The sequence below is a fragment of the Benincasa hispida genome, chromosome 9 (assembly GCF_027475165.1).
Source record: "Benincasa hispida cultivar pf3 chromosome 9, pf3_genome.v1.1, whole genome shotgun sequence".
Taxonomy (NCBI): Eukaryota; Viridiplantae; Streptophyta; class Magnoliopsida; order Cucurbitales; family Cucurbitaceae; genus Benincasa; species Benincasa hispida.
Window position 1 is genome coordinate 22,254,544 of NC_143486.1, and position 18,085 is coordinate 22,272,628.

Genomic DNA, 18,085 nt, shown 5'->3' on the forward strand with positions numbered 1-18,085 from the left:
CAAAGAATCTTCCAAGTTTTTATCAGTTCGTATATGATCTACTCTAACTACACCAGTAGTGAGGAACTCTCTTATGGTACTGTGTTTACGACGTATTTGTTGTCTGTAAAATGCTACAAATGAAACTTTATTTTCTTTATGTGATACTACTTCTAGATATGCGTTATTAATGGATGTTCATGTAGTATGTTGTGCGTTGTCACAAGTTTCCTTGCATTGGAACCAAGTATAATTCTACCGCAAATTTCTCGGTGTGATCCGAGGTCGAACAAAGGGACTGTTTGAGGCTATTGCGTTACATTTGTGATACATGCGACCAGGGGTTTTTCAATTTTATAAAAGTTGTGTGTACAAGTATTTAAGCATGCGATAAAGTAAAGTAAAGCGGTAAAGATGCGATAATAAAATTAATTGCGATAAAGTAAACTTAAGCTAAGATCATACAAGATACAGGTCACATGATATAAGATATTGAGGTCGAGGCTGATTGTGAAGATTATACAAAGATCGTGTTATGTGGTGCCAAGTCTTATGTGCGGAGCAGAAATAGAAAAGATAACTAATATAAACAGCGCAAATTCCTTAATTGCGTTAAAGATATAAGTACTGTTCTGCTTTTCCCTTGGCGTACACCTCTCGGTGATCGGCTACGTTCTTACATCTCTGTGATGAAACAGGGACGAACGTAATGAATGCAAGGTTGTTTCCATCTCTGGAAGTACTACTCGCTTTAGTCAACGCATTCTTCTAACCTTCTCTCAATAGATCAGAATGACATATTCACTTCTGCTCTCATAGGTGAAGATGTCATCTAGCATGTCTTAACTAAACGCATTTATCTCTTTAGCACATATTAAGTTACTCGTTTAATCCATATTAATTACCAAGGTATTAAGAAAACTTCATGGAGAAAACGATTAATGGAAGAACGGAGATAGACATAGAAGTGGAAATGGAAAGGATCAAGACATTCAATAACACTATTTAGCGTCTGATACATGATTTGTGAATGAAGAGATTAAGAAGATTAAATACAGTTGATGAATAGAGTTAGAAACAAATATAAATAAGCGCCAACATCTTGGCGCCGATCTAGATGAAGATTTTCTTGCCGGCGTGGATGGATCATGCGGAAGGATGAGCTTCCCTCTCAGGCTTGCTCAACCGGTAGCAGGGATCTAAGCACAGAGCTTCACGGCGGGGATCTGGCCAAATCGCACTGAGACTGACCTCTCGACCTGTCTCTTTTCTTCCCGGGTTTCTTTCGATTAGTACTCAGCTCAGCCTCTCTCTCAGTAATCTAGCATCAATTAGCCCTCGTATCAAGTATATCTTCTGTGAATTCTATGGGGGTATTTATAGGTAAAAAACTCTGACTCTTGACTTGTGGACCCCTCTTATTGTTATGGAAATTCCGAAGATGGTGGGATATTTATTCTTTCTGTTATGCAATCAGACCGTTAAATATGCACAACGGTTAGTTGTACACGTGTCACAATTCTCCGCATTTGCGTCGCTCAGCTGCATCTTTCGATCGTGTGCTTGCATGCGGTGTTGTTTTTATTACCGCATGTGATTAAAATTCAGCTCTGGATCGATCGTCGCATTGCGCCGTCATTGCATTGATCGCCTCTTCATTGTGGTTTGACGGGCGCAATGTGACAGAGATGCGTTGTTCAGTTTCCCGTTGAGCCTTGATCACAAGCGGTGACTTGGTTTCCTGCAAAACAGAATAGAAATATCCTCTTCTACCATCTTGATGATGTTAATGGGTGTAATTGCGATAATTCATAATTATTGTATTTCTGAGCTAATTTTCATACAATCAACGCATATTCCTTTTCTTTTGGCCGCAATATCTAGATAAAGCAGCATAAATAACTTGTATTTCTACAAGTTATCACACCCCCAAATTTAGATATATGTTTGTCACCAAGCATATCTTCTACTAAGACAATAATGCTAAATTCCTCTCCTATATTTTTGCATCGATTGGCTGCTCTGAATGTTACACTTAGGCACATTACTTGACATCGCAATTTCCTTCTATCCTTGCTAATTCTTAACAAGCCATACTTTATTCTTCTATATAACAAAATTTCAGCTCAAAGATGCTTTTCTAGTTTAAAAATAGAATGTTTACCTCTTCTTTGTCAAAACAACTTGATATGTCTACATGCGGTGGTCAAATCTTGCGTCATTTATTAGAGACTATTGGTCATGGTTACACTCTTCGTTTTGGCTTGTTCCCACAGGTGTCATGCAAACATCCAACTACGGTTGTGTGCCAATTTCAACTTTAACTCATGATATTCAGAGGAGTTGTCTCTTGCATTCTTTTTTTTTCTTTTATTCTTTTCGTTTTCATACTACGTTGTTCTTGGAAACCTACTTTCATTTTGGCTTGCTCCTACGGGTGTCATATGAACATCCAACTACGAGCAGACTCCTTTCACAACTAAACTCTTATCAGGTTGGGAACATATTTTAGGTTTCCCTTGCACTGACATTGGAGTTTGGCTTTTTTTTTTTTTTTTTTATACAGAAAATGAAAGCATTTTCTTAATGACCGCATATTCTTGATCTTATCTGCTCAGACCTTCCCCACCCCCAAATTTAAAGATGCGCAAGGTCCTCATTGCGTTGTTTGGATAGACTAGACAAACACTTAGAAGAAAATTTCAAAAAGAAGGTTTGAGCAGAACTTTGAAAGATAAAAGGTAAAGTACTGCTAAACTAAGAATTAACTAAGTGTTAGTCAGAATTTACAAAGTATGGGAAATGTTTCTAAGTATAAACATATTATACATCATGGCAGCGCAATGAAGATCGCAAAAATAAAAGATCAGAACATCGCAAATATTGATAAAGGATGATAAAGAAAAAGGGTACAGACAAAAAGAAGTGAATATGTACTCAGTTGTATTGAATATTAACAAAGTATACAAATAAGTATAAATTAACGCAATACAAAAATTTTCGCTTGTACAAAGAATCAAAGAATTTCATCAACTTAGAAAAATAATGAATTGAATAAAAATATTGCAGAATGGTCGCATAAAAAAATATGTGAGGATTATTACTGAGGAACAGGAGGATCTGAAGGAGGGTTTTGAGGTGGTATTAAGGGAGCTTCTTCAAAATTCAAGTGCTGCCAGAGATGCGGAGGCACCATGGGACCATGAAGATATGCGGTGAGAAAATTGAAGTACTCCTAGTTACGCTCCGCAATCTGTCGTTGGTGCCAATAGACCTTATAAATATTGCACTGAATGTTGATCAACGCCCCCCTTGATGTGGCAGCACTACATTGTATATCATCGATTTGCTCTATTACCACCTAAAATCTTTGATTGTAGAAGGCTTGCTGTTGAGTAAAAAGTTTTTGTTGTTGTTGAGAGAGAAGGGACCGCATTTCGGCTAACTCAGCAACTAAACGCGGGGATGGAAGGTTGTGCCTGCGATGTCTCACCAGCAACGTTTTGGGGTTGGGCAGAGGTGCCTTCACTCAAATTGTATGAGTCATCAACATGCGGCGGTGGGATGGGGGGTTGCGGTGATGATGCTGAAGATGAGGGTGAGGCTACTGGGCATGCGGTTGGAGAATTTGGGGGGAGAAGAAGGTTGGTAAAGTGTTCATGGAGTGGAGAAGAAGGTTGTTCAGGTGGGCTTGGAGGGCGAATTACCAAGGGTAACGGGTCCAAAGGTTCTGGATCATGCATTGGTGACTATTGGACCTTTTTTTTCCCTTGTCTTCTCTGCATTGTCTCTTAGGCTTTGGTTCCTGCGGCGCATTGAGATCGATTGCAGGCCTATTTAAGGGTAACTCAGGGCAATGTGGGGGGTCTTTGAGGAGCAACCTCAAGATCTTTATATTGATGAGGCTGTGGACTTCAGGCATAGGCTCTTCATCAATGCCTACGCCCATTAACAAGCACAGACTTGAAACAGTCCATGGAAAGAAGTATTGCCCTCGGATGTTCCCCACCAGTGCTCTGAACTGTCTTACGATCAGCTGCCCTACGTCAATCGGTATGCCACGTGCAATGCAGTATGCGACCATGACTCGATTCCTTGATACAATCTTGTCATGTGTTATTAGGATCAGCCGCTTCTTGTCCAAATAGACCTAAAGCCTTCCCTCCGGGCGCAATGATTTGGACGCCAAGGTACAGATGCCTTTTAGTGAAACCGACCACTTCGTGCCCAGTTGCGTTAAAACTCTCAGCGCATCTTCCATTTGTTGCTCTGTGGGATCATCAATGATTTTGTTGCCCGGTGCATCCGGGTTATCCTTCATTTGGTATATCTCATTGATGTCCCTTGCGTTGAAGGACACCGTTTCTCTTTTGAAGGTCACTGTATCCCTAGTTCCAAGTAGATGCCCATGGTAGAAGTCTCTCACTACCTGTGGCATAATCATGTCTGGGCACTGGCAAAATATGTCACAAATATGTTTCACAATCACACTTGTGATGAGGTCAGATAGTGGCATTGGCGCAAGATAGAAGGCCATCTCTATCAGCATGTCATCATTCTCTTTTCTCTTCGATGGATGCTTCCTTGCCGACGCGGGCTCGCTACTTTCCGCGATTGCCTTGCCCTTTTCTTTGGCCAACACAAGGCAGGCTGCTTGCCTTTGCTTCCTCTCCTACTCTTTGCGTTGTTCCTTCTTCTCGCGTTCTGCGAGTTCTTTACCCTTCTTCTTCTGTAAGTGTCGCCTATTAGCTTCGCGCTTCTTCTCCTTCTCTTCTTTCAATCTCCTCTCCTCTTTTTCCTTATTCCTTTTCTCATCCTCATCCTCTTCTCTTTCTTCTCTCTCGAACTCTTCTACAAACTGCTCGGAGGCCAGCAACAAATGTTGTTCCTCTTTGCGTTGCCTTATCGCTTCAAGCCTTGTGATCTCATTATTACTGCGCATTTCCTCATCTTGCAGTCTTCTTCTGCGATTTCCTTCTGCCATGATGAGTTTTGCGCACTCCATTTTCTCCTTCTCTTCTTTTCTTCTTCTTTCATGTTCTTTTAATGCAAGTATCAAAAGTGAAGGGTCAATGGTAGACCCTTGCGGCGCATTTTCCCTGCGACGCCACATCAGGAGGGTTCCTTCTCCTTCTTCACCTTCATCAGTTGCAACCACTTGCGTTGTTTCAGGTTGCGCTGGCTCCATCAATTGCGTTGTTTCCCCCTGTCCTCCCTTACAGAGGTTGATTCTCCATCATTTTCAGGGCTTGCAACCCTCTGCTTCTTTTCTTCTTCTTTTCTTAGGCGTCTTTCTTCACGCTGGCGCATTCTTCTTTCTTCCTTCTCTTTCTTCTTCCTTTCCTTTTTGGCCTCCTCATCTTCGTCATCATCCTTCTTCTCTTTATTCTTTTTCTCCTTGCAATGATGAGAAGACTCAGCCTCTCCAACTTTTTTCCCTTTGCTTTTTTTCTTCTTCTTTTTCTCTTCAACTACTTCTAGTTACGTCTCCACTGCAACCTCATCCATCGCAACTTCAACCATCGTAACCTTGGAGGTTCCATCATAGGTTTCTACATTGGCAGTCACCTCAAAAGTCTCTAAGGCCAGAATTCCTCTTCATGCCTCCTTTTCATTCACTACTTCCTCTGTCATCACCACCTCTTCAGTCACTACCATCGTCACCTCCTCCATCGACAATGGTTGGTTTACAACCTCTGCCTCGGGTAATCCTCCTCCCTACTCCAGATTTCTCAGAATGTTACCAAACACCTCCGTGTCATCGCGTCTCTTCTTCTCACTCTCAGTTGAGACGGCAGAAGTTGGAATTGGTGTGCTCTCAGTGCTTTGCTCCCTCTTGAACTGAGAAGGTCTGACGGCTAAGGGGTTTCTCCGAGTTCTACCGGTGATTCTAGGGATGGTGTGGGGTTGGGCAGTAAGCCTGCGACTGGCAGCGAGGAATGCTGCCTCATGCATGGCGATTTGGTCAGAGGAAGGGGTTGATGGTGAGGCAGAGTGTTGGGAAGCTTGGTCGACCATGGATGATAAGCTTGGGAGAACTGGAAAGGTCGCTAGGGTTTCGAGGAAGAAGAAAGCTCTGTATGCTGGGCATTAGGGTTTTCAGTTTGCAAATGAGGTAAAGAGTTCACAGACGAGGAATGGTTCCTATTTATAGGTTGGGCCGTAATGGGCCCAACGCGATTTTTGCGACGACAGGCCTCGAGACACTCAAAAGGCTCGGCGTTCGAACTTCCCTCATTTATGAGATTTCAGAAAAATGTCCTTTCGTTTGCAAAGTCATCATTTCTTTGGAATACGAAACGATTGGACTTCTCAAATTGCAAAAAGAATTTTCTATAATATCTTATTCGAATGGACGTAAGGTAAAGATTAACGCAATGTGCTCACCAACGTAACTATATTTTCGTAGAGGACGGGCAACAACGCATGCATCCCCCCAACACACCCCTTAACTAAACATATTTTTAGAGGATCAAGCGCACGACATTGCTACCAGCGCATCACTACCTCAACATAGTGCATTTAGCTAAGGACGGGCAAAGGATACACATGCACGCAACACACCCCTCTGCTCAACACAGTTGAGTTGGGTGAATGCAAAGTGTATCTTATTGGTTCAAGATGCGTCCATTATCGCCTTGCATACTAGTTGTTGATTATTTCATTTTATTTATTTTTTTTCATCAACGCAAGTTGCTATGACTTGCGGCAGTAAATTTTTCTTTATTTCTCATTCATTCACCAATTAAGGACTAACGCATCAATTACAGAAATGTTAAAAGAATTAAAGACGGTACAGAATAAATGCAAGGGAAATAAATGAAGAATAAATTCATAAATTCATGAAACGAATTAAATGAAGAAGTAAAGACAAAATTCAGGAATTCAATAAGACAGAAATTTAAAGAAAGCATTTAAACATAGATGTGAGATATGGACCGGAAGATGCATTTCTTTGAATGAGTGCAATCCACATCTCTGCAGGCGGTCCGACTTGCCTACCTAATGTCCTAGGGACATTGCTCCTTTCCATTAGATCATGGGGCTTCTGAGTTGCTGGAAAACGTTCCTGGTGTTCTATTTCTCAGCTCAGAAGTCAGTTGGCCCACTTGGATCTCTAAATTTCGAATTGAAGACGCCTGCGCCTGCATTACTGCATCATTCTTATCCATGTATTGTTTCAGCAAGGTCTTCAATGAGGTTTCAGAGGTGTTTGAAGATTAGGGTTGCTGGTTATGCGATTGCCTTGGTTGCCCCTGGTTATGGTGAAAAGGAAGGTTCCCTCGATTGCCACTTTGATGGTTGATTGGCCCCCTTGGTTAGGATTACCTCCCCAACTGAAGTTAGGATGGCTCCTCCAGCCAAGATTGTAGGTGTTGCTAAAGGGGTTGTTTTGGATGACACATACTTGCTGGAGATTCGATGGGCACATTTCTACTACATGAGCCCCTCCATAATTAACACAACTTATTGTGGCCACTTGAGCCAGCGCAGCAGGTTGCGTTGATGTTAGGAGATGGCTCCTTGATTGATTGGCATCGATTGAAGGATGGAGGTCACCGCAGCCATCTAAGCGGCCAGTGTGGTCATTGTCTCCACAGGGACAATGGCAGTTTCGTTCTTTATTATTTTGGCGCCTCGACCTCCATAGCCATCATCAATCCAATCATCCATGTTCCGCGATATATGATCAAGGATGACCTTGGCCTCTGTATACGTTTTGTCCATAAAACCTCCAGTTGCGGAGGCGTCAGCAACAACCTGCATCGATTTGTTCAGGCCGTTATAAAAGGTCTCCATCAAAAGCAATGGGGGATCTCGATATGCGGGCAGTTTTTCACCAATCTTCTAAATCACACCCAGGCGGTGCTCAGGGTTTCATTCTCCATTTGCTCGAAGTTCAACACATTCTTCCGTCGCCTTGTGTTGAGGCCGGTGGGAAGAACTTTTTCATGAATCGCTCCACCAGTTAGTCCCATGATGTAATCTCGTTCGGCTCCAGTGAGTGAGCCCACCTCTTGGCTTCGTCCCTCAAGGTGTAACGAATAAATACAGTCTAATACTTTTCGGGGTTACGCCAGGTAATGAGAAGTTGCTGCACATTTCGACAAAACTGGTCAAGTGGGCATGCGGGTCTTCACCTTGCAGACCCCCAAATTGCCCTATATTTTGGATCATTTGTAGCATGGCCAGCTTTATTTCGAACCTTGCGATCTCCTCAACAGTAGGCCTCGAAATCCCAGGCGAAAAGTCATACAGGTTAGGTGCCGCATAATTCCTTATGGGAATGTTGCGATCAGCAGCTAGGAACACAGGATCCTGCGCTGGTCGAACAGCCCCTTGATTTACTACAGGAATCGCATTGTCGTTATTATCTGCCATACTCGCAACTTTCTTTCACCTTATCTGATTCTGACGTGCCCGTGCGCGAAAGGTACGCTCGATCTCAGGGTCAGCTTCGAACTCTGGTTCAACACCAGTACTCATAAACTGTTAAGCTACTCTCCGCGTTGAACAACCAGTACAATGAGATCTGTCCTGCAAGATACCATAAACATACTCAAACAATAAACCGTTAACCAATCCCCGGCAATGGCGCCATAAACTTATTAAAACGCTACAAGTGAGTCTTTATTTTCTTTATGCGATACTACTTCTAGATATACGTTATTAATTGATGTTCATGCAGTATGTTGTGCGTTGTCACAAGTTTCCTTGCATTGGAACCAAGTATAATTCCACCGCAAGTTTCTCGGTGTGATTCGAGGTCGAACACAGGGACTGTTTAAGGCTATTGTGTTACATTTGTGATACATGCGACCAGGGGTTTTTCAATTTTATAAAAGTTGTGTGTACAAGTATTTAAACATGCGATAAAGTAAAGTAAAGTGGTAAAGATGCGATAATAAAATTAATTGTGATAAAGTAAACCTAAGCTAAGATCATACAAGATACAGGTCACATGATACAAGATATCGAGGTCGAGGCTGATTGTGAAGATTATACAAAGATCGTGTTATGTGGTGCCAAGTCTTATGTGCGGAGTAGAAATAGAAAAGATAATTAATATAAACAGCGCAGTTCCTTGATTGCGTTAAAGATATAAGTACTGTTCTGCTTTTCCTTTGGCGTACACCTCTCGGTGATCTGCCACGTTCTCACATCTCTGTGATGAAACAGGGACGAACGTAATGAATGCAAGGTTGCTTTCATCTCTGGAAGTACTACTCGTTTTAGTCAACGTATTCTTCTAACCTTCTCTCGATAGATCAGAATGACATATTCACTTCTTCTCTCATAGGTGAAGATGCCATCTAGCATGTCTTAGCTAAACGCATTTATCTCTTTAGCACAAATTAAGTTACTCGTTTAATCCATATTAATTACCAAGGTATTAAGAAAACTTCATGGAGAAAACGATTAATGGAAGAACGGAGATAGACATAGAAGTGGAAATGGAAAGGATCAAGACATTCAATAACACTATTTAGCGTCTGATACATGATTTTTGAATGAAGAGATTAAGAAGATGAAATACAGTTGATAAATAGAGTTAGAAACAAATAAAAATAAGCGCCAACGTCTTGGCGCCGATCTGGTTAAAGATTTGCTTGCCGGCGTGGATGGATCGTGCGGAAGGATGAGCTTCCCTCTCAGGCTTGCTCAACCGGTAGCAGGGATCTAAGCACAGAGCTTCACGGTAGGGATCTGGCCAAATCGTACTGAGACTCACCTCTCGGCCTTGTCTCTTTTCTTCCCGAATTTCTTCTGATCAGTACTCAGCTCAGCCTCTCTCTTAGTAATCTAGCATCAATTAGCCCTCGTTTCAAGTATATCTTCTGTGAATTCTATAGGAGTATTTGTAGGTGAAAAGCTTTGACTCTTGACTTGTGGATCCCACTTATTGTTATGGAAATTTCGAAGATGGTGGGATAATTATTCCTTCTGTTATGCTATCAGATCGTCAAATATGCACAACGGTTAGTTGTACACGTGTCACAATCCTCCGCATTTGTGTCGCTCAGCTGCATCTTTCGATCGTGTGCTTGCATGCGGTGTTTTTTTTATTACCGCATGTGGTTGAAATTCAACTCTAGATCGACCGTTGCATTGCGCCATCATTGCATTGATCGTCTCTTTATTGTGGTTTGATGGGCGTAATGTGACAGAGATGCGTTGTTCAGTTTTCCGTTGAGCCTTGATCGCAAGCGGTGACTTGGTTTCCTATAAAACAGAATAGAAATATCCTCTTCTACTATCTTGATGATGTTAGTGGGTGCAATTGCGATAATTCATAATTATTGTATTTCTGAGCTAATTTTCATACAATCAACGCATATTCCTTCTCTTTTGGCCGCAATATCTAGATAAGGCAGCATAAATATCTTATATTTCTACAAGTTATCATCGTCTCTTTCCGTTGTAATAACGATTCTGAACTTTTGTGATTGATGTAGTACTATCACAATAGATCAATATGACTGGTACTGGCTTTTCCCATAGGAGAATCTCTAATAGTAGACTTCTAAGTCAACTTGCTTCTTCACTAGCAGTTGCTAGTGCTATCATTTCTAACTTCATCGTAGATTGGGTTAAAATAGTTTGTTTTTTGGACTTCCAAGAGACAGCTCCGCCTGCTATATTAAAAATATAGCCACTTGTAGCCTTTGAATCATCTAAGAGGGAATTCCAATCAGCATCGCTGAATCCTTACAGGACAGCAGAAAACTTCTGATAATGTAATCCTAGGTGTTTTTTGTTTTCTTCAAGTACCTCATAACCTTTTCTATAGCATTCTAATGGTCCATACTATGTTTACTTGTAAACCTACAAAGTAATCCTACAACATAAGCTATATTAGGCCTAATGCAGTTAACAACGTATTTAAGACTGCCTATGATGCTCACATACTCAAATTAACACTGTCACCAGTGTTCTTGAACGACTTAATGAAGGGATGGAAACCCTAAGGCACAACAAAAGCCAAAACACAGGAACCATTTCATTTTTTCAAATTGGCATTTAAAATCAAAACAATTTTACATTTGAATAAAAGATAATATCGATTAAGCATGCAATTCCCAAAAAGACTAATTATACAAGGGAAGAAACTCTACCTTTCAAACCTTTTGACAATTCTGTAAATTTTTTTTGTTGAATTAGGATTGGGCACCACCACTTGGAAATCTCTCTATTCTTGTAGGGAATTGAAGCTATGGAGAATTGTGAGATTCTCTCTTTTTGGGAATATCACATAACGGTTTTTCTTTCTTTTCTTATGAAGAAGAAAGACGCACAGAGAGCTTAAAAGCCTATTTCTCCTGCTGCAAAACAAAACCCTTTTGTTAGAGAGAGGGGGATGGTGTGAGAGGGAGAGAAAAACGTGGGATTGATCCCAAGTTTTCTCGTAACTTCCCTAAAATGGAAGTTGATTTGTTTAATTTAAATAAAATTAAATTTATTAATTAAATCATATTTAATTAAATGATCATTCAAATTATATTTAAATGATTTCCTCTCACATGATCTATAGTTTAATGTGGATCTAATGTACATTAATTTTAACTTGTAGTTTTAATTTAATCAATTTAATTAAATTATAATTAAATTAAATTTTAAATAAATAAATAAATAAATAAATTCTTCAATTAATTAATCATCCAATTAAATATCACATATTTAATTTAATTTCTCATTTGAATCATATTAAAAAACATTTCTCTCATTTAACCTATAGTTTTAATTCGCATCTAATGCACATTATTTTTAACCTATGGTTTTTAATATGAATCTTATTCATATTAAATTAACATTTGAACTCCTTTCAAATATTTCGTTCTCTCATTTATTAATTTTGAATCATATCCAAAATCAATAATAAACTCTAAAATTAAACTTTATATTAAAATGTATCAACATACATTAAAAAATTCTCAATTCTGAATTTGAACATTTCAAATTCAATTTAATGAAAAATTACCTAAATACCCTTTACAAGCTAGGAACGGGACCTAATGGACCTGCAGATCAGAAGCTCCAACAATGTGAAATTAATTGGCTAAAGTCATTAACTAAATTAATCAATATTCGTTAACTGTGGGTACACTCCACTAAAGACCCACAACTGCACTCTTCTCACTACATATATGTTTCTGTATCCACGAATATAGACATATAACAGCAAATTAGTCCTTCACGAGTGTTTGTAACACCAGCTGGGTCAAATTACCATTTTACCCCTGGGTTACCTCTACATCCTTAAGTACCAATGCTCCTCTAATGAACAACCTATTTATGGTCCAACCATTAAACAGAAACCCTTATCGGGCCAGTGAGAGGGTATAGCTCTTTATTCAAGTTCCGAAGGCACCATTTAAGGGAACACCTATCTACTTACTTTGAAGTCGGGAATGAGTGAAATCCATCTTGTATTATTATGTTCTCAGCTACCTACTTGGTCTTATCCCAAAAAAGGTAGATATATTGAGTCGGCGAATTGGCCACTCTCACCCACACAAATCAAAGGACAATCCTTCGTGAACAGAAGTTCATAATATACTCAAGAGTAAGACTAAGTTGCCTAAGTCATCCTATTGAAATAGAAACCTAACTAGTCAACGAAGTTACATCTAATGGTTATTATTTCGCGGTCCAGTCTTATGCAAACTCATTGCACAGGATCCCCCGACTCGCGTGTCTCCTACATAAACACATTGGATCACTGCGTTTGTAACAAATACAGAGTGGGTTGTATCCATAGTATTACTAGGATAAGATACCCAACTTTATCCCTATACTATAGATCCTTTAGGTTGTATCTTGAACATTGATCCCTATATGTCTCCACATACAGTTCAAGACTCATAAGACAACCTAGGATGATAGTTTTTCGGATTTTAGGGTTGATAAGATAAAATTAAATAAAACATCAATAACACTTATTGATAAAAACATCAATAACTATTTATTAATGATGGTCATTTAATTACATTCACTATCTACGAGTTTTAGGACATAAAATCCAACACTTAACACTAGGGTCATAAAGAGTACATGCTGGTTTACATTCAAAGTAATTATATTTCTTTAGAATCTTTTCTACCTAGTGAGTTGATCCAAAGAAATTTCATTTTCGAACCTAGTCACTTTTATGCACAAGATTAGGCTCGCTTCTCCTAAGTCCTTCATGTCAAAGTTTGCACTCAATGTAGATTTCACATCATTTATGACGTGAAGGTTTGACCCAAAGATTAACAAATCATCTGCACACAGACACATGATAGTGCAAAAATTGTTTTCAAACTTATAGTAGATGCATTTGCGACTTTCATTAACCTTGAAACCTTTAGAGAGGATTAGGTTATCAAACTTTTCATGTCATTGCTTAAGAGCTTGTTTTAGGCCATATAAAGACTTATCTAGTTTACAAATCTTATTTTCTTGACCATGGTCTATAAATCCATCAAGTTGTTCCATGTAAATCTTCTTCAAGTTCACCATTTAGGAAAACGGTCTTTATATCCAAGTTTGGTTTCTTATTCTCGAGGACTTCGTAAGGTGAAGTTATGGTTTTAGATTTTGGTATTCTATTTAGGACATAACACAGGGTAAGGATGATTTCTCCCCATCAATAAGATGCGGCTCTTGAACTAAGTAAAATAACAACTACTAGCTCAACTAAAGTTCTATTTTTCCTTTCGGTTTTTTCGTTCATTTCAGGAGAGTAAGATGCAGTCTTTTTGTGTATTATTCCACGTGAGTTAAAGAATTCATCAAAACTGCCGAGTCATACTAAGTTCCCCTATCACTACGAAGTCTTTTAACCTTTCTGTTAAACTGATTTTATACTTCAGTTACAAACAATTTGAAAGCATAAAAAATATCATTTTTATTTTTCAGCAAATATACAAAAGTAAAATCAGAGCAATCATCCATAAAAGTAATAAATATCTTTTACTGTTCCTAGTCAAGATGCCATCTAATTCACATAAGTTAGAATGAATTAAATCTAAAGGCCCAGATTCCCTAAATACAGATTTATGCGGAGTTATTTTAGCCTAACTACAGTACTCGCATTTATCAAATTCATTCATGGATAACTTAGATATCATTTCCAGCCTAATCATGTTACTAATTAATTTCTTATTAACATGACAAAATCTAGCATGCAAAACATTCAAAGAACACAACATATAACAAAATATTTCATTTTATTTATGTCTAGGTTTAATTTAAATATTCCCTCAATTGCCTAACCTTTTCCTACGAATACATTATTCTTAGTGAGGATATATAAATTTGCCCCTATTGTTTGGATAAGCCCAACTTTGTTAAGAAGATAGTCCGAGACCAAGTTCTTTTTTATCTCAGGAGTGTGCAGGACATCTTTCAAGGTGAAAGTCTTTTCGAATGTAAATTTCATCTCCACCTTGCCGGTTCCAGCAACTTTCATTGAGTGGTGATCCCCGAATGTTTATATCCTTAGTTTCAGTATGAGTTTTAAAGAGACTAAGGTCGTGACATACATAGCAGTAGCACTAATGTCTATCGATCACCCCTCAGAACCACTAATCATATTTACTTCTGTGATCGTGGCAACTAACGGTTCTTCTGTCAGGTATGTTTGACCAGCAGGACGATGCCTATTCTTACAGTTCCTAGCCATGTGTCCAAGTTTATTACAATTAAAGCAAAGGAACCTTATCGTTTCTCCCGAGGGGGTTTCTGCTTCTTCTGATTATTCTGGTTGTTGGAACCACGATTCTGACATTTCCTCTTAGCTCCCTTGAATTTTTTGTCAGACTTTATCACGACAGAGGCGGATTTTCTAGGAACAATGTTCACCTTCTCCCTTTGGTCCTACTTCTAGGATTCCTTCTCAATCCTCAGCCGGGTTATAAGACTTTCCAAGGAAAACTCCTTGTTCTTATGCCTCAAGGTGTTTTTGGAATCCTTCCATAAAGGAGGCAACTTATCAATAATGACGGCAACTTGGAACTGCTCGTTTAGGGACATACCTTCACTTATTATTTCATGAGCTATCTTCTGCAGCTCATGGGACTGAATCTCCACAGATTTGTCATCCGTCATCTGGAACTTAAGGTAACGGCTGACGACATACTTTTTCGACCCGACCTCTTCAGTATCATACTTTTTCTGCAGGGCGTCCCAAACTTTCTTTGTTGTCTTCATTATGCTGTAATAATCATACAGATCATCAGTCAAACCATTTAATATGAAATTTTTATGTAAAAGTACTTTTTTCCAAATCAACAACTTCTTTTATTTGTTGTTCAGTCGGATCTTCTTTCGGGCGGTTGGCTTCTCCATGGTACAAACGTCGACAAATAAATTATTTTCGGGACGGTTTCCTAGGAAGAAGAGTTGAGGTCGACCCTTTCCAAATGACCAACAGGGCATGTTTTACACATGCCCCGACCCAAAGTAACATTTTAGACCTAAGATATAATGCAAGGAAGACGTCAAGCTGAGGCTGACCCGAGCCAAACACGAAACCAGGTGCACCGCCCTTGGTCTGGTCGGTTATCTGATTATCCTATGGCGACTTGAAAACCCTAGAGGATACCTTAGGTCAACTTTCTCTATATATACATCATTATAACTTCATACGAGGTAATTTGAGTCATACTCTCAAACTCTCAAACTTCCACATTCTTTCACTCTCTGATTTAAAGCATGGGAGTGTGTGTGGCAAGCACCAGACCGGTGTGCAGATTTTCTCTTTTATAGACCACATTTTTCTCTCCTTCAAACAAATTCAACTCTCAGTGTCACGTGAGGATTAGATGTGTTCCCTTTGTCCCAAATTTTGCATCAACATAAGCATTTCAATTTATTTTACTGATACTAGAGTACGATAATTATTACAATTATTTTTTTAAATGCATTTACAAATTTGGTGTACGTTGTCTTAAGATTAGTTTTTACAAATTTGTGTAGATTGTTAAAACTAATTTTTATCGTTTTTAATAAAAAGAATACATAACAAACAATAAAAACCAAGAAACTAGCATATAACTAAATATGTAAGAATTTCAAAAATCAAAATTTCGATGTAAATTTCAAATTTAGAATATTGCAAATCTTTTATCTATCATGTCATGATTCAAACAAAAGGATTGAAATTCAAATACAATTAAACAAAGTGATTAATGAAATCACCAATGAAATTGTGCAAAATTCGATAATTACCATTAGTGTTTACCATTAACACAATTGTCAAACATTGATATGACATCTTTTAGACAAATTATGACTAAACTGAATAAAGAATAAACAGAAATTAATATTAGAACTAAACTGGAAATCCTTATTAGAGCTGCTTTAATGAATCTTTTGACAAACTTTATTCTTTCATTTTAGAGGATGAAGCTGTTTTTTAAGAATTATAAGTACCCATTTTGGCTCTCCTCTACTTTGAGTGAGGAGATTGTTGATTGTACTTATTTTTTTGGTGTTATTAAGTTCTCTTTTCAGGGTTTTTTTTTATAATTTTTTTATTATTATTATAAAGACTAAAAATATTACCTAATGAACAACTATAGATATAGTGGTGGAATAACTAATTTTTTTTTCGAAAATGGGAGATCAAAATTTTGATCTTTACAGAATAAGATCATGTTAATTATTATTGAGCTATACTCAATTTGACATCAATTATTTCAATTATTGGTATAGTTTTGCAAATATCTCATTAATTTAATTAAACTATAAAGTGACTGGAATCTTTTTGTAGAGAAAAGTTGAAGACTTCAACAGTTGGTAGGTTGGACCAAAATACATAGCATATTCTAGAAGAAAACTGAAAAAATAAATTAATTTGACATTTTTGGAAAAAGAAAAAGTTCAATGGCAAAGTTGTTATTATCTTGAACATGAAGGCTAAATTACGAGTGCGAGTCTAATCAGGAACTTTCCGGATCGTAACAAGCATATACTGTGGGTGAGGATGTTATTTGAGCACGTGACAAATAGGAATAAATAATGGATGTATTTATGGATTATTTTCAAATAAATCAATTTATTTATAAATATAATAAAATATCACTATTCATCTACCGGTAATATATAGATATATACTATGGTCTATTGTCCATTAATAGATATTTATCATGGTCTATCAATGATAGACTAAGTGACATGTTGCTATAATTAAAAATATTTTTGATAATTTTACCATTTAAAACAATTATGTTATGTTTTGTTATGTTTCTTTATGGTATTCTTTTTCTACTTATTTTATTATTTTTTTCTACATATAAATTTTCAAATACTTGATTTTGGCCATTGTTTTTTAAAAAAACTTTTTAAGTCTAGTTTAGTTAGTGATCCGTTTTTTGTTTTTTAAAATAAAAGATACAAAGAAAACAATAGAAATATGTTTGGTATACTTATTATAAAAAACTAAATTGAAAAACCACTAAAAAAAGGTCTATTTTAAAAAATATGAAGATGTCGTTTCTTTTTTTCTTTTTAATTTTGTTTTCAAAATTTAGAAAACACAGGATACAGCATTAAAAAAAGAAGAAGAATAAAAAAAGAAGAAGGTTTTGTCAGATATATGTAAAATTGTCATAAATAATATGTTTAAGTTTTCAACTTATAAAACTAATACGCATTTTGAAAACTCATAAAAATAGTTTTTTTCAATCAATCTTGGACGAGATCGACCACCAAGAATTAATTAAAAAATCAACTTTTTCTAAATTGTTTTAGATTTTCTTGATACATACATTACACACTGAGATTTGTTAATTTTTTATGCAATATTCCTAAATCTTATATCAAATCTTATATTATTTTCAAGTTATCTCCAAATTCAATTATGTTTACTAAATATTATATCAAATTATTACATGATTTTTCAAATCTTTAGCATAATCTATGTTTTCAATTTCCAAACATCCAAATGGGCCTTCCAATCAAAATAATTTTTTCAAATTGATTCAACATTTTTAAATTTTGGAAAAGATCAACTTTTTCAAAAAATTGGATAAGAATTGGGATATATATAGAATCTCGGTCTTAATCTTGCACGAAATTCTACCGAGAAAGCTCAAATATATAGAATCTTGGTATTATTTTG